Source organism: Apodemus sylvaticus, chromosome 16 (genome assembly GCF_947179515.1).
Source record: "Apodemus sylvaticus chromosome 16, mApoSyl1.1, whole genome shotgun sequence".
Taxonomy (NCBI): domain Eukaryota; kingdom Metazoa; phylum Chordata; class Mammalia; order Rodentia; family Muridae; genus Apodemus; species Apodemus sylvaticus.
In genome coordinates, this window is record NC_067487.1 from 40,480,002 (window position 1) to 40,502,053 (window position 22,052).

The 22,052-nt window shown below is 41.2% G+C and overlaps 1 long non-coding RNA gene and 2 pseudogenes across 1 annotated transcript; all 3 read left to right on the plus strand.

Annotated features, from left to right (window-relative positions):
* The window catches only part of LOC127667031 (uncharacterized), a 175,711-nt pseudogene that overhangs the window by 79,058 nt on the left and 74,601 nt on the right, over positions 1-22,052 (plus strand).
* Positions 11,416-14,107, plus strand: LOC127667042 (uncharacterized). Its single transcript, XR_007973778.1, has 4 exons — positions 11,416-11,543; positions 12,209-12,286; positions 13,339-13,465; positions 13,895-14,107. It is a non-coding gene; the product is annotated as an uncharacterized LOC127667042 (long non-coding RNA).
* On the plus strand, positions 14,928-15,592 carry LOC127667077 (uncharacterized; annotated as a pseudogene).

A 22,052-nucleotide genomic window follows, 5' to 3' on the forward strand; every position in this document is an offset into this window, starting at 1 on the left:
CCACAGAATGAATGAATGAATGAATGAATGAATGAATGAATGAATGAAAATTGGATGGATGAATAAATGAACAAATTCATTAATAAACATAGAAAAAGCTTCTATGCTGATACTCCATCAATTGAAGTCAGGGTGCATGTACTGGGAGGTACAGTAGATACACCACCCATCAGGGTATGTTCAGATCTTTCCTGTAGTTCTCTGAAGACTGAGACACAAGCAAGTTCTCAGGTTATCTCCAGTTCCATGCCTAGAAAAAAGCAGAGTCACTGTCAAACAATTTAGGTGATTTTACTTTTAAGTTCTAATACATGTTTATTTGTTTGCCCCCTGGTCTGGTGGTAAGAAAGGTTGATTTTGGTTGAGATACTTCCAGTGGGATGCAGTTCCTCACAGCAGGGTAGGCACAGCAGCAGGAGGAAGGGTCCAGTAATTCTCTGTGAGGGACCAGTTAAGAAATGCAAGAAGTGGGTCCAGGCTTTCAAACCTCTAAGGCAGTTTGAATCTCAGAGGACAGACTCCAGCATCACAGACAGCATGACACAGAAGCATGATTGTCACACTGCTCAAAGTTCTTTCTTGTGTTATGTGACAGGAAGCAGAGCATTGACTTTGCAGCCCTGAAATGCTTATGTGAGAGGAATTCACAGGAGGCTCATGGACTGACCACTGAACTTACCTTCCTTCCTCCTGAGTCAGGGGTTCTCTTCAAGATCCCCTTTCTGAATGGCCTGCCACAGCTCTGCTCTCTGCCTCCTTCTTTCCTCACAGCTTCTTTGATCTCTGCTTCAAGGGAGGACATTGTCCTGGGAATTCAAACTCCATGTGAGATCATCAATGTCCTTAGCATCTGTTCTTGCACAGGTGGTCTGCAGTCTCACCTGCTGACCCTCCCACACCTCTCTACTCCTGAGTGAGCTCAGAGCTCCTTCCTCCCTGAGTTATCACACTCAGGAACACTATAGATCTTAGACATCCCAATGCTACAGGAAACTACCCAGCTTTGATTTTCTTTAAGACACATCTTCTCCTGCACAGCTCATGTGGGAGTCAGGAGACTTAGGAATGTCCTCTGAATTAATCAACACATTCAAAAATATATGGAGTACTATTCAGCAATTAAAAACAATGAATTCATGAATTCTTTAGGCAGATGGATGGAAATGGAAAATACCATCCTAAGCAAGGTATGGCAATCACAAAAGAATACACATGGAATGCAGTCATTGATAAGTGGATATTAATTAGCCCTGAAGATCTGAATACTGAAGATACAGTCAGCATATCAAATGATTCCCATGAAGAAGGAATAAGAGGGCCCTAATCCTAGAAAGGCTTGATCCAGCACAGTAGGGGAATACAGGACAGAGAAAAGGGAGGGGGAAAGATAGGAGAATGGATGGAGAGAAGAGGACTTATGAGACATATGGGGGCGGGGGGAGGACTGGGAAAGGGAAGGCTTCAAGAATGTAAACAAAGAATATAGAAAATAAATAAAAAAATTTAAAAAAAAGATATACTTCATGGATAATTAAACATTAATGTAAAAAACAATAAAATGTGATCCTAGGTAGTGTTGAATTTGTTAAAAGTTATAAATATTATTTTCAGACTCATGAAAGAAGTTTCACAAAACCTAGAAATATTATAAGCATGACATAAAGCAGTAAACCACCTCTCAAGAGAAGCAATGTACAGAAATGTGAGGTATTTGGATATTTACTTTAAAGTTGCCTTTCTTAATAAAAACTTGTATTGAGGCAGCAAAAGGTGAATTTACATGAGCAGGAATTGCTTTAATACAGGATAGAACTAGTCGTTGTTTTGTTTCATAAATGAGCAAGTCTTCATTCAAAAACTCACTTTTTACTGAAAGGATCAGGTTTTTACTTAAACTTTAGATGATTTTTTTTACATGAAGGATTGAATCTACATTAAGCAGATTGGAATTTTATTCAAATGATGAATATTTTTGTACAAGTTGAACATATATTTAAGAATTACCTGAAAGGTAACTCCAGAAATAAATCACTGACAACCATGTTAATCAAGCCAGCTAAAAATTGGAAGTCCTTTTACTAGGACTCAAATCCTTCATTGATTCTGAATCTAAATTTGTTTAACAACATAAATATTGCATGGAATCTGAACATGTTTTGTGTTTCTACTTACAGCTTTCCACACTTTTAGTGAAATAGAACTAGCTTAACCATAATGCAATGTTTGCTAAACTTTGCATAGATGAAGGAGGCAAAACCATCCAAGATGTCAGAAGTTATCATTACAAAACATATGCATTTCCTTTTATAATGGAGCTTCAGGACTACATTTAGATGAAAACTCTCATTTATACTTGAAATTTTTACTGAGGTATGGCTCTGTCTCAAAGAGGAACAAATGTAAAGATACAAGCAAAAGTTTAACTCTGTGACAAAGAAATTTCTAAAGTTTAAAAGTTAAACCAACACTTACCCAGGACCAGAGTTCAGTGTCTACACTGGGAGACATTTAGTTTCTACTGCTGTGGTTCAGGCTCCAGGATCAGAAACCTTGGTAGAGACTGGAATGATTCTGCTGGGGTTGAACCCCACTCTCTTTTGCAGCCCCCATCAGTTCTGAAGCTCCCAGCTCCATCCCTTTTTCCAAACTGCTCCAAGTGGCCTGCTGGCTGTTGAGCCTCCAGGCTTGGGCAAGCAGGGTGGTCCTCCATAGTGTGTCCTGAGAGGTGCTCAGGCAGGCAAACAGGAGGTTGTGGCTGCCTAGATGGCTGTTGGGTTTCCAGTCCCCTTTCTGTATCTCCCCCCTAGGGAAGGCTTCAATCTGGAATTGTCAGTCATCCAAGGTGGAGGAGATCAAAGGCTCCTTTGCTGAAGGTAAGCAGGTTTTCTGGTGCCAGGGTGATCCAGGCTGAACACAGTAGGAGGGCTGCCTTGCAGACTGTCTGAATTTTGCTGTGAGTTGTCAGCATGACTCTGGTCTGAGCTGGCTGTGGAAGAACTCCAAGTCCTCCAAAATCTAGGGCCAGCCCTGACTGCCTAGAGGCTGGCATTGGGAAAGTTGGGGGAGGAGGGTCAAGGTCTCCCCAGTGCTCAGGGGACAGCTCCCTTCCTTCCTCAGAGCCCAGCAGCAGTGGCTGAGCCTCCTAGATGCTCCTACATCTGTTCAGGTCTGGTCCCCTTAGGTTTCTTCTTCTAGGCTGCTGACAGGGTCATTGCTTCCTCTCCACCCACAGTTGCTTTCAGTTTCTAGCAATGATTCAGCTTAATCTGTTTTCCCTAAGGGAAATCCCCTAGGGGGATTTCCAGAGTATTGGATAACAGAACATGAGAAATTCCATTGTTATCTTTTAGGAGAATTTTTCAGTGTCATCTCTGAATAATTACTTCTGGGAAGCCTCCTCTGAGAACAGGAATTTAATTTCACGTTATGAGCAAAATGAGACTTAATACAAAACAGACACAGTAATGTTTAAAAAAAAGAGCAGTCATTAACACTCTGAAATATGTTCAAAACCTTTTATGATTTTGTGAGATATCTCCCCAAATAGAATGTTATAAGTTTTCACAAAGACAAGGGTATCTAGTTTGTTTTGTATTTTTTAAATTTAAATTGTTTTTATTAGATATTTTATTCATTTACATTTCAAATTTTATCTCCTTTCCCAATTAATAAGGGTGCTCTCCCATCCGTGTACCCACCCACTCTAATAGTAGATGGGATGGATCCCCAGGAGGGGCAGTCTCTGCATGGCTTTTCCTTCCTTCTCTGCTCCACACTTGGTCTCCGTATATGTCTTCTACATAATTTGCTCACCTGTCTAAGATACACATCCACAATTTGGTCTTCCTTCCTTGCAGGTTTCATATAGTCTGTGATTTGAATATTGGGTATTCCAAACTTTGGGCTAATATCCACTTATCAGTGAGTACATACTGTGTGTGTTCTTCTGTGACTGAGTTACCTCACTCAGGATGATATTTTCTAGTGTCTTCCATATGTCTAAGAATTTCATGACGTCATTGTGTCTAATAGCTGAGTATTAATGCATTGTGTACATATACCACATTTTCTGTATCCATTCCTCTGTTGAGGTACATTTGGATTCTTTCCAGCTTCTGACTATTATAAACATGGATGCTATGAGCATAGTGGAACATGTATCCTTATTACAAGTTGGAGCATCTACTGGGTATATTCCCAGGAGTGGTATATCTGGGTCCTCAGGTAATATCAGAACCACCAGACTGATTTCCAAAGGGGTTGTACCAGCTTGCAATGGAGGACTGTTCCCCTTTCTTTGCATCCTAACAAGCAACTGCTATCACCTGAGTTTTTGATCTTAGACATTCTGACTCCTGTGAGGTGGAATTTCAGGGTTGTTTTGATTTGCATTTCCCTGATGACTTAGGATGTCGAACATTTCTTTAGGTACTTCTCAGCCATTCGATTTTCCTCAGTTGAGAATTCTGTTTAGATCCCCAGAATTCTGTTCTGTTCCCCATTTTTAATAGGGTTATTTGGTTCTCTGGAGTCTAATTTCTTGGCTTCTTTGTTTATATTGGATATTTGCCCTCTATTGGAAGTTAGATTGGTAAACATCTTTCCCCAATCTGTGGGTTGCCATTTGTCCTATTGACCATGTCTTTTCCCTTCCAGAAGCTTTGTAACTTTATGAAGTCCCATTTGTTTATTCGTGATCTTAGAGCATAAGCCATTGGTGGTCTGTTCAGGAACTTCCCCCTGTGCCCATGTGTTTGAGATGTTTCCCTATTTTCTCTTCTAGAAGTTTCAGGGTATCTGGTTTGATATGAAGGTCCTTGATCTACTTGGACTTGAGCTTTGTACAGGGAGATAATAATGGATCAATTTGCATTCTTCTATGTTGACCAACAGTTGAACCAGCACCTTTTGTTGAAAATGCTGTCTTTTTTTCCACTTCTCTTCTAGAAGTTTCAGGGTATCTGGTTTGATATGAAGGTCCTTGATCTACTTGGACTTGAGCTTTGTACAGGGAGATAATAATGGATCAATTTGCATTCTTCTATGTTGGCCAACAGTTGAACCAGCACCTTTTGTTGAAAATGCTGTCTTTTTTTCCACTGGATAGTTTTTGCTTCTTTGTCAAAGATCAAGTGACCATAGGTGTGTAGGTTCATTTCTGGGTCTTCAATTCTATTCCATTGATCTACCTGCCTGTCACAGTACCAATACCATACAGTTTTTATTGCAATTGATCTGTAGTACAGCTGGAGGTCAGAGATGTTGATCCATATCCCCAAAAGTTCTTTTATTGTTGAGAATAGATTTCATTATCCTGGGTTTATTGTTATTCCAGATGAATTTGCAAATTGCCCTTTCCAACTCTATGAAGAATTGAGTTGGAATTTTGATGGGGATTGCTTTGAATCTGTAGATTCCTTTGGGCAAGATTTTTACTATATTAATTTTGTGAATCCATGAGTATGGGGTCTTTCCATCTTCTGAGATCTTCTTTGATTTCTTTCTTTAGAGACTTGAAGTTATTGTCATACAGATTCACTTACTTAGTTATTGTCACACCAAGGTAGTTTATATTATTTGTGACTATTGTGAAGTGTATTCTTTCTGTAACTTCTTTCTCAGCCTGTTTATCCTTTCAGTAGAGGAAAGCCACTGATTTGATTGAGTTAATTTTATATCCAGCCTCTTTGCTGAAGTTATTTATCTGGTTCAGGAGTTCTCTGATGGATTTTTTTGGTGTCACTTAAGTATACTATTGTTGTGTGAGGTGCAATGTGTGCTTTGAGCTTTAGCAAACTTTCTTTTATGAATGTGGCTGCCCTTGCATTTGGAGCATAGATGTTCAGAATTGAGAATTCTTTTTGGTAGACTTTTTCTTCGAGGACTATGAAGTGCTCTTCCTTATCTTTTTTGATAACGTTTAGTTGAATGTCAATTTTATTCCATATTAGAATGACTATGCCAGAATATTTCTTGGGACAATTTGCTTGGAAATTTGTTTTCTAGTCCTCTCCTTAAGATCGTGTCTGTCTTTGACATTGAGGTGGGTTTATTGTATGTAGCAAAATGCTGGATCCTGTTTCTGTATCCAGTCTATTAGTCTATGTCTTTTTGGGCAGGGGAATTGTGTTTATTGACATTAAGAGATATTAAGGAATAGTGATTGTTACTTCCTGTTATTTTTGTTGTTAAATGTGGAATTATGTTTGTGTGGTAGGTATCTTCTTTTATGTTTGTTGAGAGAAGATTACTTTCTTGCTTTTTCTAGGGTTTAGTTTCCCTCTTTGTGTTTCAGTTTTCTATCTATTACCCTTTGTAGGACTGGGTTTGTGGAAAGATATTGTGTAAATTTGGTTTTGTCATGGAATATCTTCATTTTTCCAACTTTGTTAATTGAGAGTTTTGCTGGGTATAATACTTGGGCTGGCATTTGTGTTCCCTTAGGGACTGTATGACATCTGCCCAGGATCTTCTGGCACTCAGTCTCTGAAGTCTGGTATAGTTCTGATAAGTCTGCACTTATATCTTCCTTGGCCCCTTTCTCTTGCTGCCTTTAATATTATTTCTTGTTTTGTGCATTTGCTGTTCTGACTGCTATGTGAAGGGAAGAATTTCTTTTCTGTTCCAATTTATTTGGAGTTCTGTAGGCTCCTTTAATAGTTATGGGCATCTCTTTCTTTAGGTTAGGGAAATTTTCTTCTATAATTTTGTTGAAAATGTTTACTGACCCTTTATGTTGGGAATCTTCACTCTCTTCTACACCTATTATGGTCAGGTTTGGTCTTCTCATTGTGTCCTAGATTTCCTGGATGTTTTGGATTAGGACCTTTTTGCATTTTGCATTTTCTTTGACAATGAAGATTGGAATTGCTCCAAAGAACTATCTCTACACAGGCCCACATCCCCCATTACCTATGATCATTTCTTTCCACTAACTCTGGCTGTTTCTGGGTTAAAAGGTAGGCTGAAGCATTAAAGAACAATATTTAAAGCAGGTTTTTAAATATCTAAGCCTACATTTCTCCTTCTTTACTACTCATGCAGTGAAGCCAACAGGCCTCCTCTTCCTGCTGTGGGGCCTACCCCCGCTATCATGGACTGTCTCCAACTGGAACTCACACAAAATAAACCTTTCTTGCTTTTATAGGTGGGGGAGGAAGCAGGAGAAAACCCACCCTTTTCAGAACTTGAAAGCAAAATGACCAATGGTGCTTGACATTGATTCTGATTCTTTCAGCATGGTGTGAGTTACAGCAATAATCCTGATCTATCTGGTGCTTCTGTCTTTGGAGAGCTGCAGAAAACACCCAAGCACCCCAGATGTGATGATTTGCACACTGAACCCACCAAGCCATGCACCCTGATTGCTCCTGATAGAGTCTCCCCACAGGATGCTTTCTCATTCACTCATCAATTCATGGGCACATGCATTCATTTACTAACTCATTTCAGGATTATTGTGTGTTGGAGGACATTTGTTTGCACAACGTTAATTTCATGCAATTAAGTAATTTGCTATGAGACTACTCCATCCTCCATCATCCAGTGCCAAGTCACTTCTCAAGTCTTTCTCCTCCCATTATGCCACCTAGTTCTCCAAGTCTCTCCAGCTGTCTTCCTACCTCAAGAACATGTAGTATTTCATGTTTCTATCAGATGAAGGAGCAACACCTGGGAGACATGCAGGGTCTGATACTCTGAGACTGACTTCTTTCTCTCTCATTGCAAGCATCTTCCTACAAACCACACACTTCCCTGTGAAGAAATGACTCAGCCATTAAGCAGATAAGAGCTCATCTTAAGAGCAGTAGCAATGCTGAATTCTGGGGCCTGGAGAAATGGCTCAGCAGTTAAACAGATCAGAGTTCATCTGAAGATACCTAGCCGGGCTTTCCAAGGACCCAAGTTCAATTCCTAGCACACGCATGTCAGCTCACAACTTTTTGTAACTGTAATTCATGGGCATAGAACACCTGCACATAGATATACATACAGTTAGGTAGAATACCAATAAACATGAAAATGAGAAATAATAAAGAGAAAGTGTTTATTTAAAGGGATAAAAAAAAATCTGAGTTATTTGTGCATTGTAGATCCTAACCTTCTGCCAGAAGAAAACCTATCAAGGCATTTCTTCTGTTCTGTGGGTGTTTGGGCTCTTCTTTTGCTGGACCAAAGGATGACAGTTTCATGACATCCCAGCTGCCTTTGGCATCACTGCCTCATATGACCAGGAGTGAAGAGTAAACCAGTCAACATGTTGCCTGCCTTCTGACCCAGGAGCAAGAAACCAGCTGCTTAACTTGTAGAGGAGGGCTCTGGGAAGGTCTGAGGAGGTTACAAAGAAGCCCTGTCTTGAGGAGGGGGGCTGTATTTGGAAGACAAACCAAGTGTTGTTTTGGCATGAATTTGTTTATGGAATCTCAGGTCTGACTCATCTATCCAAGTATATCTGGTCTTCAGCATGCTAAGTGCCATTTCTACTTCTATGACTCCATGATTCCAGGAAACAGGTGTGGTGAGGCTTCCTGTGTTGTTAAGTAGAGAGAGAGTTTGATATCCCAGGTCATTTGTGATTTCACACGATTTAGAATATTTAACAATATCTCCATACTCTGTCTGAGTGGCCTTAACTGGCCTGACAGTTGCTGTCTTATAAATCTTATGACCCCTGGGTAGCAAGGCTCAGACCATGGCTGAAGGTTTTCCCAGGTGGGGAAACAAAGAGGCTGAGCCTCTGTAGCTCTCCCTGCTCTGTCGCCTGAGTGACAGGTAACTGGGCTCCCTAGCCAAACACAGTCCTCAGCAGGAGGAGGTAATGCTAAGGCCTGTGTTTCTCCATCCTCTGAAGTTTCTCTGCTTCAGTGTGTCTGTATTACAATGTTTAGGACAGCTGTGCTTGCTTAGCTGCTTGGTGTGCTAGAGCAAGACCTGCTGCAGCCAACTGGCTCTGCATTTTGAAAGAAATCAGCCAGCTACAACAGCCAATCCTGGTTTGCCAACCCTCCAACTGTCCCCCCCCCCCCCCCCGAAAAAAACCCGAGGACCTTGCAGGGTGAGGAACTTCTTAAATTGCATCATTGCTAAAATCCAAAAGGGAACCTTGGCACAGAAGAAGAAATGAAAGCTCTGTCAGCAGCCGAGAAAAAGAAACCTAATGCAGGTCAGGGCTGAGCAGATGGAGAAGATCCTAGAAAATTCAGCCAATGCAGGGTGAGGTCTGGTGGATTACTGGGGATGGTACTGGTCTGGCTGAGGAGCACTTTGGGACTAGGTACCCACAGAATAAGCTTGCACTGGTCCCAAAGGACCTGGATTTCTAGGGAACTAAAGTTCCTCTGCAGCATGTCTACCATGGTCAGGGATTGGCTGAAAACACACAGCCAAGTCCAGACTCCACCAAGCTGAAAGCAAGCTTCTAGCTGTGCTTGCCCGGGTCAAGCTGGCACCTGCAAACTGCTTGCAGTCAGCAATGTAAAAATGCACCCGCTAGGCTAAGAAAATTTGCAGAATCTTGCAGGCCCAGCCAAAGGGAACTGGTGGCTATCTTAGGACAGATATCTGCCCCACCCAAAACCAGCTGGCCAAGCTCTGAGACCCTGGGAGTTCCCAACATTTAACCTCCACCCCAGATAAGTGTCCATTCCAGATTGAAGCCATCCTTATCTGGGGATGGGTGGTGGGTGGGTGGATGGGGATCCAGAAGGGGGTGGCAGTAAGATCAACAGCAATCCAGGAAGCAAAATCCTGGTATTGTCTGCCTGAGTCAGGAGTCCAGGAGACTGGACAATCACACTCCAGGGTGCATCCGGACCTGGAGGCACATGGTACCCCCACCTCCGCACAAGCCAAGTTTTGGAGGACAGTCTCTGATGACCTAGTCTGACAAGTCAACACCCAGCAGGGCACTTGCACTAGTTAAGAAAAAGGGGCTGACAGAGCAGTGGTGGGGCATACCTGTAATCCCAGCACTCTGGAGGTAAAGGCAGGCAGTTTACTGAGTTCAAGGCCAGCCTGGTGTACATAGTGATTTCCAGGACAGCCAGAGCTATACAGAGAATCCCTGTCTCAAAAAAACCTAACAAAAAAACAAAATAACAATCAAACAAAGAAAGAAACAAGAAGCAGCTGTATTTTCCCCACACGATCTTCACAGTACCCTGAGTGGGAGCAGCAGACTCAATCCCATCTCTGCCAAGACCCAGTTTCTGATTCAGGATCAGGAACCTCAGGAGAAACTAAGTAATTCTCCAGGTGTAGACACTGAAACATGGTCATTGGTTAGTGTTGCAAGACTCATCCCCCAGGTTAAGTTTAAAACCTTAAGAATTTCTTTGTTACATAGTCAACCTTTTGCTTGTTTCCAGATCTGTGTTCCTCTTGGAGACAGTCCCATGCCTTAGTACACATTTTAGGTAAAATTTCCAGTTTTTCTCTAAATAGGATTTTGAAGCTCCATTATGAGAGAAAATACTTATGTTTTGTAATGGTGGACAATGATTAAAAGGCAGAGTCTGTAAGAAGAGGACAGTGTGTCATACAGAGGAGGAACATTTTTTCAAAGGGTTGACTCTCCACGAACAATATTGACTTTTAAGAGCACCAAGTATTTGTTTATAAAACTGGGTTTAGTTAGAGGATTGAGACTGAATTAGAAAGAATTTGTTTTTATTATTAATTTATTTATTTATTTATTAATTTATTTATTTTTGAGATAGTTTCTCTCTCTATAGCCCTGGCTGTCCTGGAATTATTTATGTAACCAGGCTGCCCTTGCACTAAAGAGATTCTCCTGCTGCCCGTTGGGAGCTTGGATTAAAAGTGTACAGCACTGGCTGGAGAGATGGCTCAGTGGTTAAGAGCACTGACTGCTCTTCCAAAGCTCCTGAGTTCAATTCCCAGCAGGCAAATGGTGGCTCATAACCATCTGTAAAGATATCTGATGCCCTTTTCTGGTATGTCTGGAAACAACTACAGTGTACTCAAATAAATGAAATAAATGTTTTTTTTTTTAAAAAGTGTAAAGCACCAAGCCTGGCTCAAAAAGTCTGTTTTATTAAATTATGTTATTTTGGAAATTACAATATAATTACCTTATTTCCATGCCTTCCTTTTTCCTTCCATCCCCTTCCATGTGCCTCTTTTTCTGTATGTGTAGCACACATGTGTTGTATTGCTTGTTTGTGTGTGTATAACCTACAGTAGGTGTGTTTGTGTGTGTGTTCATAATATACAAATACACCCTGATTAGTCTGTACACTGTGACTTGTATATATGATTTCAAGGCTGAGGACTTGGCTTTGGATAATCATTTTGGGAACTCTTCCCTGGGGAAAACTGTTTCTCTTGGTCTTGGATTCCTTGGGGTGTTGTTGTTGTTGTTGTTTGATGTTGATGCTGTTTAAGTTAGTTATTTGTTAGTCTGTCTCAGGCTGAGGGCTCCCGGGCTCCCTACTTCCAGGTCTGCACGTCTATTGCTGGTCTCCTTCTTCAGTTTCCATGTTGGCAGCCACATCGCTGAGACTGCAGTGGTGCAGCAAAAGGTGAATTTTTATTTGGAAGAACTGCTTTAATATAGGGTTAGAGCCTTCTGTTGTATCTTTTAAATGATTGTCCTCATTCAAAAACTCACATTTATCAGATACAGTAGGTTTTTATTGAAAGCTTAGATTTTTTTACATGAAGGATTGACTCTATGTTAAATAGATTAATATTTTATTCAGATATTTTTGTACAAGTTTAATATTCATTTAAGGATGGACTTAATAGGGGCTGATGAGACAGTTCAGTGGTTAAGAGCACAGGTTGAGAGGTCATGGGTTCAATTCCCAGCAACCACATGGAGGCTCACAACCATCTATAAGGGGATAAGATGCCCTCTTCAGGTAGGTGGATGTATATGCAGCAGAATAATCACACATTAAATAAATAAAGTTAAAACAAAAAAGGATGGATTTAATAATGACCCCAGAAATTAGTTATTGATAACTATGTTAATGAAGCCAAATAAAAGCTTTAAGTCCTTTTTATTAATGGTCAGATAAATAACAGTCTTATTTCTCTGACAAGTCAAAGAAAACCAAGCCCAGAGGCACAAAAATTTAAATGCAGAACTACCTATTTACCTAAATGTTAGATCATGGTTAGGGAAACCTTGAAATGCTAATAAACAGTTAATTTTAAACCTATATGTTTCTTGTTAATTTAGGTCACTTTAATTATTTTGGTGACTATATCTGGACCATGCTGAAGGCCAAGGAAATCTCCAGTGTGTGGACATTTGAAGGTGGGGTAGAGGGCTGAAAACTGTCTAGGCAAACATTGAATCAGAATAGGACACTGAGACTTTAGATATTTCAGACTACATTAAAGGGATTGACTTTTTATGAGCATGACTGATTGGTTGATTGGTTCTTTTTATTTTTTGGTATTAATTTATTTATTTATTTATTTTTTATTTTTTTTTTTTTTTTTTTGGTAATTCAAGACAAGCTTTCTCTTTATAACTCTGGTTGTCCTGGAACTCACTCTGTAGACCAGTCTGGTCTCTAACTCAGAAATCTGCCTGCCACTGCCTCCCAATGCTGGGATTAAAGACATGTGCCACCACTGGCTGGCCTTATTGATTGTTTTGTTTTTGTTTTTTCTTTTACAGAATTATTATTTATTTACAGAAGACACTTTTAGCTTTAACTTAACTTTAACTCAAGGCTTTTAACTTGAAAGGCTAATTTTATGAAAAATTTAGCCTTTCTGAGATGGAATAACTTCTTACTTAGATCAGGAAGGCAAAGGAAGTGCAAGCTGAATTTATGCTGTGTAGTTTCATGTTGTTTCCCTCAGATAACCCATTTAACTTTACATATTAGCACATTAAAGTTCAGGAACACCAGTTTTTGTCAAACCCTGGTTATCTCCATTTTACAAGTCAGCATAGTTTTGTGAAACATGTTTCATGCACCTCAAATACTATTTACAAATTTTCAAAAAGTCAAAACCACCTAGGATATGTTTATTGTCTAATTTAATTCATTATGTTAATTTTTAATTTTTCAACTTGTTGATTTATTCAGAGGTCATTCCAAAATCTCCTGACTCCCACATGAAGTGTGCAGGAGAAGATTTTTCTTAAAGAAAATCAAAGCTGGGTAGTTTCCTGTAGCATTGGGATGTCTAAGATCTACAGTGTTCCTGAGTATGATAACTCAGGGAGGAAGGAGCTCTGAGCTCACTCAGGAGTAGAGAGGTGTGGGAGGGTCAGCAGGGGAGACTGCAGAACTCCTGTGCAAGAACAGATGCTAAGGACGTTATGATCTCACATGGAGTTTGAATTCCCAGGACAATGTCCTCCATTGAAGCAGAGATCAAAGAAGCTGTGAGGAAAGAAGGAGGCAGAGAGCAGAGCTGCAGCAGGCCATTCAGAAAGAGGAACTTGAAGAGAACCCCTGGCTCAGGAGGAAGGATGGTAAGTTCAGTGGTCAGCCCATGAGCCTCCTGTGAATTCCTCTCACATAAGCATCTGTGGGCTGCAAAGTCAATGCTCTGCTTCCTGTCACATAACACAAGAAAGAACTTTGAACAATGTGACAATCATGCTTCTGTGTCAGTCTGCCATGCCTTCTGTCTGTGACACAGGAATCTGTCCACTCAGGTTCAAATTGCCTTAGAGGATTTTAAAGCCTGGACCCACTTCTTATATTTCTTAAGTGCTCATGCAGTGAGAACAACTGTGTCTTCTTCCTGCTGCTCTGCCTACCTTGCTGTGATGGACTGCATCCCTCTGGAAACAATCTATCAAATTCAACCTTTCATACCTTCAGAGCATTAGGCAAGCAAATAAACATGTATTAGAATTAAAAACAAAATGACCAAAGTGCTCTGTTTTTTTTTCTAGGCAAGGAACTGGAGATAACCTGAGAACTTGATGGTGTTTCAGTCTTCAGAGAGCTGAAGGAAAGATCTTTTCACACAGATGTAGCAGTGTACCTACTGAACCTCTCAATGCATGCATCCTGATGTTCACTAACAGAATATCAGCATGGAAGCTTTGTCACTCTTTATAAATAGATTGTTTCATTCATTCATCCATCCATTTTTCATTCATTCATTCAGTGATTAAAGGAAGGTGGTTGTCACAGGCTCATATTTGAATGTTTGGTTCCTAGTTGGTTGAACTCTTTTGGAAAGCTGAGGATGTGTGATCTTTTTAGAAAATGACTCCAGGTGTTCTCTGTCTGTTTTTACACACACACACACACACACACACACACACACACACACACACACACATGTTTCTGTGCATGTCTTTTTCTCCCTCCCTTCTTCTTGTGCTGCCATCTGGTGGTAGATCAAGATGTGCACAATCTCAGCCATTCCTTCTCTCTGCTGTCACAGAATATAAACCTCTGAATTCATAATACAAAATAACCACTTCGTTCATAAATTGCTTCCATTTTTATTAGGTTATTTTGTCAGAGCCATGGAAAATTAACAGATATATTTACCAGTTTTCTGATTCTAATGATGTGGATCTGCATGTCATTAATTTCATGCAACTCTGAGTTTTCTTTCTCACTATTTACCCCCCTACCTCTCAATCATCCTTGAGAAGATTATCCAACTTTTCCCCACACATTTTACCCAGCGACCCACATTTGATAAGAGGAAAACTTGGTTTTATGTATCTAGCAAGCCTAGGGCCCACAAATGAGAGACATTGGATATCTGTCATCTGGGAACTTGGTTCTGTATTAGGTTTTCCTGTACAGCCCTAGCTGTAGACCTCAAACTGGGTCTGATTACCAGGTTGGCCATGAGATCATAGATCCACATGCATCGGATTTGGTTCCTGATCTACTTCTTTCCCTTAGGTTCTCTGATGAAAGGATTTTGTCACCAGACTGGGCAGAATCTTGCCTATGTAGGCAATGCAAACAGATGCTAGGATTGTGGGTTTAAAACCCAGATTCCCACAGGGTAATGGGTGGGAGAGGCCATAAAGTATAGAGTACAATCCACTAACTAGAGTCTTCTCTGAATCAGAGTGTCAAGGACTTGCCTACTGAGTTCCTTGGATAAAGCCAAGAAGATGATGTGGTCCTGTCCCAGTTTTGTCAAAGGGACTTTAGATTCTGCAGAACATGCACTGCCAAGTATACCTGTTTTGCCAGCCATGAGCACAAGAGATTCCAAGTCTGAGCCATGTTTTTTCTGTGGAGAGTTAAGCCACTGCTCTGATGATGGCTGGGTTGCATATTGGGATCTATACACCTTTTATGTATTTGAGAGCTTGAAGAATCTGAGATACTATCGCAGATTGAATTGTGCCAAGAAGAAGGGCAAAGAGGTCTCCCAGAGTGAGAGTTTGAAGAAGTCACAGGCATCCCCAGGAGATGTGGACAACAACAACCAAGACAGAGGTATAGAAGAGCCAGAACAACCCTCACCAAGCTTGCTGAGAGAGAAAGGACTGGAACTTGAGACCTTTGATGGTGGAGACTGCCCTGACCAGAATCCTGCTTCTGACAGTCCCAGGAACCTAGGATGCTGGGCATGTCTTCAAAGGACTTTTGGCCAGTAGAAGAAGAAGTGAAGAAGGCACCCAGAACTCTGTTTGGATCCCAGGAGCCCTGATGCTTGCTAAGATCTGCAATTAGGGGACGTTCTCTCAGCTCCTCTATTACAGCAAAGGCACACACGAGGCAGTTGTTGTTTCTGCAGCCATCTGGTGTTTGTTTGTTTGTTTGTTTGTTTAAAGCTTTCCTAATGAAAGTGTTAAAAAGCTGGAAATTTGGTCTTCTTGAAAGGGCCAAAGTAAAAAGATGTAGGGTGGAGTGGAATCAGAAGATACTCCACTCTTTCCCACTGTTGGTTACAGAATTAACTGGTGGTTTGTGTTAAAGGTCCCCACAGGGGACCTCAGTCATCCTGCTTCTCATGTGTGCTGGGACATAAAATAACCAACAAACAGAAAGCAACCTAGAGCACTTTGGAAAACCCTCTCTGCTTAATCAACATGGCTGAATAGTGATCAACCCAGATGCTTCCCCTACCAATTAACCTAGGGGTCACCTGCAACTTCCATCTTACCCTTTTTCCTTCTGTGTAGACTAGCCTAGACCTGAACTAAAATTTAATTTTCTTTGTCTTTCTATTATGGGGATTAGAAGCTATTACCACCTCTTCTGCACAGGAGAATATTTCTATTTTCCTCAATTTTTAGGGCAAATTTCTGCAACACAAGTGAGCTCACCTGCAAAATAGGACGGGCTGAGTTGGATGGTCAGGGCAGTGCTGTCCCTGACCTAGAAAACCCAGTTCCCTGGCCTTGAGAGGGTGTCTTTTATGTAATGTCAATATTGGAAAAGCTAGAATTTTGTAAGCCTTTTTTGGCTGTTGGTGTTCCTGAAAGTTTAACCTCTCAGTAGGAAATGGATGTGAGGTAGGGGTGTTCACTCAGGCAGGTGGATCCCTGTGAGTTCCAGGCCAGCCTGATTTACACATAGAATTCTAGGGAAGACAGGGCCACATACAGAGAGGAACAGGTAAATGAAGGGAGGGAGGGAGGGAGGGAGGAAGGGATGTAGGCAGGGACAGTGGACTATGTGATGGATGGGCCTGAATGGCAGGCCTTGCTGCATTTGTGGAGAATAAAAGGAAGCAGCCTTGTAAAATGGTGGTCAGGAACTTGTGTCAGTGATATTTCTCCAGGGATTTGATCTGCACCAGACAATGTCCAGGAAGTTAGTAGTTCTCACTCTGCAGCCCACCCTTTCCCTCCAGGGACAACTGTGTTCTCTACACCATGCTGAGGATGTGGGTACTAGGGCTCAAGCAGGTCTACATCCGGTGTGATTCCAAGATAGTGTTTTTGTACTTTCTGGGACTGTGTGTTGTAGTTTTATCTTTGTAGTATTCTCAGGAATCTTAAGTCATCTTCTTTCCTCCAGAAAGTCCTAAGCTGTGACCTAAGTCATATACCAGGCTAGAGATTGATCACACAGCTCTCAGAGTGAGGAGGACACTTAAGTATCATTTCTTACAGTTTGCTCTCTGAACATCGTTTTTTCAGGAAGTCTATGTAGGAGATAAAATAAGCATTGCACAGAAATACTGATCAGCATGTTTTCCTTTGAAATGATGAATTTTCATCATTTTCTTTAATTCACATCACATGGAACTTTCAAAGGAGATGAGAGGACTCCGGTAATACATCTTGATTCACGGAGCCAATGACAGTCTTCCAAAATTTCTTTTGTAAAGAGCAGACATGGAAGTAGAGCGCTTCTATACTTCTCAACAAAAGAAAATATTAGACATTCTCACAGAATTTCTGTTTCAAGTACAAAAATCACTAAAGGAAAATTGGTATTTCTTAATTATACATTTATTCAAGTAGAACCCTTTTCAGTTTAGATATCCTGGAGATGGACTAGATAATCAACAAGTACTGACTATGTTTCCTTGTGAATCTCTAACCTGTAAATATGTAATGTTAGAGTTGGGTTTGGAGAAGATGTTTTGCTTAGATATTGCTTGAGAATCTTCAGGCCAGAAGGACAGTCACCCTTGTGACCAGGACTGATTGGTTGGGTCCAGGACAGTTAATCTCAGGACTCTTCAAGCCTGGTCACTGAGCCATTCCAATGCTAAGACAGGACCTGCTACATTGTCCTTTGTGGAATCCTAGTAGGATTAATTGGTTGTACTCTTTTGGAAAGATGAGGAAGTATGTTCTTTTTGGAAGGAAGTGGCTGAAGGTATTCCTCTGTCTGTGTCTCTGTCTCCTTCTTTTCCGTCTCTCTGCCCCCTCCCTCCTCTCTTTTGCTTCAAGTGAGAGCATTCTAGGTAGTTTCTTCTCTCTGCCATCATGGACTCTAACACAATGATGTGGAGTTGCCTGTTGTTAATTTTGGGCAACTATGTGTTATCCTTCTGGGTATTTCCCCTCCTGCCTTTCAATCCTCCTTCAGTCCACTACCCAAAATTTCTCCACACATTTCACTCAGCTTCTCTCTTGTGACAAGAAGAAAATCTGATTTCATGTATCTAGCAAGCCTAGGGCCCATGAATGTGAGACATTTGATCTCTGTCATCTGGAGACGTGGTCATCTATTGAGTGTGACTGTCTCCAGGCACAAGCATTTTTCTGCAGACCATAAAACTTCAGTCTTCTTGTGAAGAACAGTAATTCTTGCACATCTGATCCCCACAAACTCTTCATACAGTCTTTTACAACTGGATAAGTTTTTGGTTATATCAACTTTTAGAAACAGGGCTACAAGGGACTTCAATGTTTGTTTCTTTGGGGTGTGTTGATTCTCTAGACTCCAATAACATTGGGCATGCAAATGCTAGACAGCCATTCATAGAGGCTTAACACCAAAGAGGTAAAATAAAGCTCCAACCAACAGTATTACCAAACCCAAAGAGGTAAATTCATCGAAAGCAGATGCAGCATTATAATGTTATATGGGTTATAACATTAAAACCCATAAACATGCATAGAGACCTGCTACAGTGTAACATCAGGCATATAGTTAAAAGTGTAAATGGACATAGAAAGGGGCTGCAGTGTTATGAAGGGAGGTCCAGAGATCCTCTAGCACTACTGTAGGAGAAGCTACAAACCTCAAACCAGACCAACCACGCATTGCAATGAATATTTTCTGGTAAAACTCTTTGTGCAAAACAGAATATTGCATCACACACCTGGACGTACCTCAGCTGTCAAAAAGACAAGAAGTTCTTTTTTTTTTTTTTTTTTTGGTTTTTTTTGTTTTTTTTTTTTTTATATTTGATTTCTTTTGCAGTGGGTGTTGCAGGGAGGATGTGGAGGAATGGGAAGTTGAGTAGGATTAGGATACAAATGTTCAATTCACAAATAATCAATAGAAAGTTTAAAAATGTTAAAGAGCTTATACACATTTATATCTTTATAAATAACAATTTTCATGGAAAACAATTAGAGAACAAATTGTTTACAAATGTAAAGGAGAGTTGAGATGTATGCATCGGATGATTTGGAAACAGGAAAGAGTAGAAACATGTTCTGACTAATCAGTAATCAGAAAACTTTACAAAACAAAAGTTTTCAGATATTGGCTATACTCTCCAGTCCAGCATTAAAACCACAGAGTCTTTTAAAAAGGACACATACAGTTTAATAAAAACCTAACACAGAGCTTTGCAAACATTTGAAAAGTTGTAGTTCACCTAAAATCTGGTAACATCGTGTAAAAATAAAAAAAGATTTGAAAGAAAGGCTTTCTACAGTGGAGGAAATTTTCTTATACAAGACATGAACAAAGCTGTTTGGGCAAAAAATTATATTTCGTGACACAAAATGACACACTTTAGCTGTCACAGAGAGATTTTTTAAATTTATTTATTCATTTTTATATTTGCTTTCTTTCTTTCTTTTTTTTGTTTTTTGTTGTTGTTGTTGTTGTTGTTTTGGTATTTTGGTTTTTTGGTTTTTCGAGACAGGGTTTCTCTGTGTGGTCCTGGCTGTCCTGGAACTCACTCTGTAGACCAGGCTGACCTTGAACTCAGAAATTTGCCTGCCTCTGCCTCTCAAGTGCTGGGATTACAGGCATGCGCCACCACGCCCGGCTTATATTTGCTTTCTTTTGCAGGGTATGTTTCAAGGGCAGTGTTTCAGTGCTTTAATACAGGGGAGAGCGTTTTGTTGCTGTTTTGTAAAGGACTGACTCTTTTTTCTGAAGCTTTATATTTCTCCAACAGGTTAGATTTTTGTTTATCGCTTGGATTTATTTGTTTTTATATTTGGTTTCTTTGCAAGTGGGTTTTCAAGGGCACAGGAGGGATAAGGAAGGATGGGAAGGTGAGTCGGATTGGATGTAAATGGACAAGTCATGGAGAAACAAGACAAAATTAAAAACATTATGGTGGTTATTCTTATTAATATATGTATAAATAAAATATGCATGGGATATCAATTAGACAACAAATTTGTGAATTTTAAGGAGAGCTGGAATATGTACCTGGGAGCGTGTGGAAATAGGAAATAAAAGAAATATGTTCATCCTAAAAAAGCCCCAAAATGTATAAATCTGTATAAATGTTACCAGACATTACCTAGATTACCCAGGTACAGCATTGAAACCAGACAGCATTAAAAATCCACACAGACAAAACCTAACACAGAGCTTTAATGTGTCTTACAAGGAAGGCCTGGCTCAGATGCCTTGGTGACTTGCCAGACTGAAAATGTGTTTTTGCCTAAGGTGCTGGGCATGCAATACAAGAACCTGAGAAATCAGCAGGCTTTCCTCCATTTAGAAATGATGGCGCATGCCTTTAATCCCAGTACTTGGGAAGCAGAGACAGGCGGATTTCTGAGTTCGAGGCCAGACTGGTCTACAGAGTGAGTTCCAGGGCAGTCAGGGCTACACAGAGAAACCTTGTCTTGAAAAACCAATAAGTAAGTAAGTAAGTAAGTAAGTAAATAAATAGAAAGAAAAGAAAAGAAATGATGGCCAGGGTTTCCTCCACCTTTTCTGGACCCTGGGTTTGCAAAGGATCCCACAATATCCCTGGCAAAGTCTGGTTCAAACTGAAAATGAAAGCACCTTTAAACAAAATCAACTCTGCTGCTAGCAATCAAGGTCGATTCAGCCTCTGCCTGCTGATGGCACAGGGGAACTTGACTTGGCTGACAAGTCACAGTCAGGGGTGAACCGGAAGTACATAACCCAAAGCTCAGGTACTGGACCTTGGTAATGTGGGAGAGGGGCATTCCTGGAGACACAGTGGCAGTCAGATCCTGTCAGCAAACAGAAAGAGGTGAGAACCGAAATCAAGTAGGTGGTTTGAAATCGCTGTGGGATTTCAGCCCTGGATAGTTGACAACAGAGCAGAATTTGACTCAGAGGCAAGTCTCAAGCACTTGCTTGAGAGGATGGTTCTGTCAGCAAGTCCTCTGGCCAGGTGCAATTGGGGCAAGGCACAGTGCTGGCACCTGAGCGCCCTCTACTGTGAAGAAATCCCTGGTTTGCAGCTCACAGCTGTGAATCCTTTCTGCTTCTGGCCAGGCTCTATTTGTGGGATCTGCCAATGCGGACAAGCAAGGGGTGACTAATTATGGACTTGGCCAGGTCCCTGTGTGGCAGCCACCAGTGTGGATAAGAGAGCGGACCAAATAACTATGGACATCGCCAGATCGCAAAGCTGGCCCCAAATCTTGGGTGTGCAAGCAAGAAGGCATCGGTTAGCAGCTTCTGGGGTTTACACACTGGACAAGTGCACACCAGGGCCATAGCTATGAGGGACTGCAGAAGGGAAGGGGTGTGCGAGAAAGACAGCTCAGAGAGCAGAGCTTTAGTTTACAAACGAAAATTAGCAGAGAGGACAAGCAAGGGGTGACTATTTATGTACTTGGCCAGATCCCTGTGTGGCAGCCACCACTGTGGACAAGAGAGCGGACCAAATAACTATGGACATCGCCAGATCGCAAAGCTGGCCCCAAACCTTGGGTGTGCAAGCGAGAAGGCATCGGTTAGCAGCTTCTGGGGTTTACACACTAGACAAGTGCACACCAGGGCCATAGCTATGAGGGATTGCAGAAGGGAAGGGGTGTGCGAGAAAGACAGCTCACAGAGCAGAGCTTTAGTTTACAAACGAAAATTAGCAGAGAGGACAAGAAACAGACCCAAACCGTGGGGTCTGCATCTGATTTCCTTCCTACTCGCATTGGGAGCCAGGCGATTCTGTCAGCGTTTAGGAGCACATCCTGGGTTCGAATAGAATCCCACCACAGCCTGCCTGGCAGAATCTGATCTCCTCAACAAAATTAAAGCACCTAGAAACGAAATCATGTGGCTTTTTGAAGTCACCTTCGGATTTCAGCCCGGGCATGCTGACAGCCATGATGAACTTGGCTCCGTGGAAAATTCGCAGTTATTTCGCAGGGAGAATCCAAAGGGCAGGCGCTGACCATTGGCATCCTCTCTGGGCGAAGAGCAGCCCCACGGCGCCCCCTGCTGGGAGGAAGTGGCACTCCTGGAGCTCAGAGGCAGAGCTGCAGATCT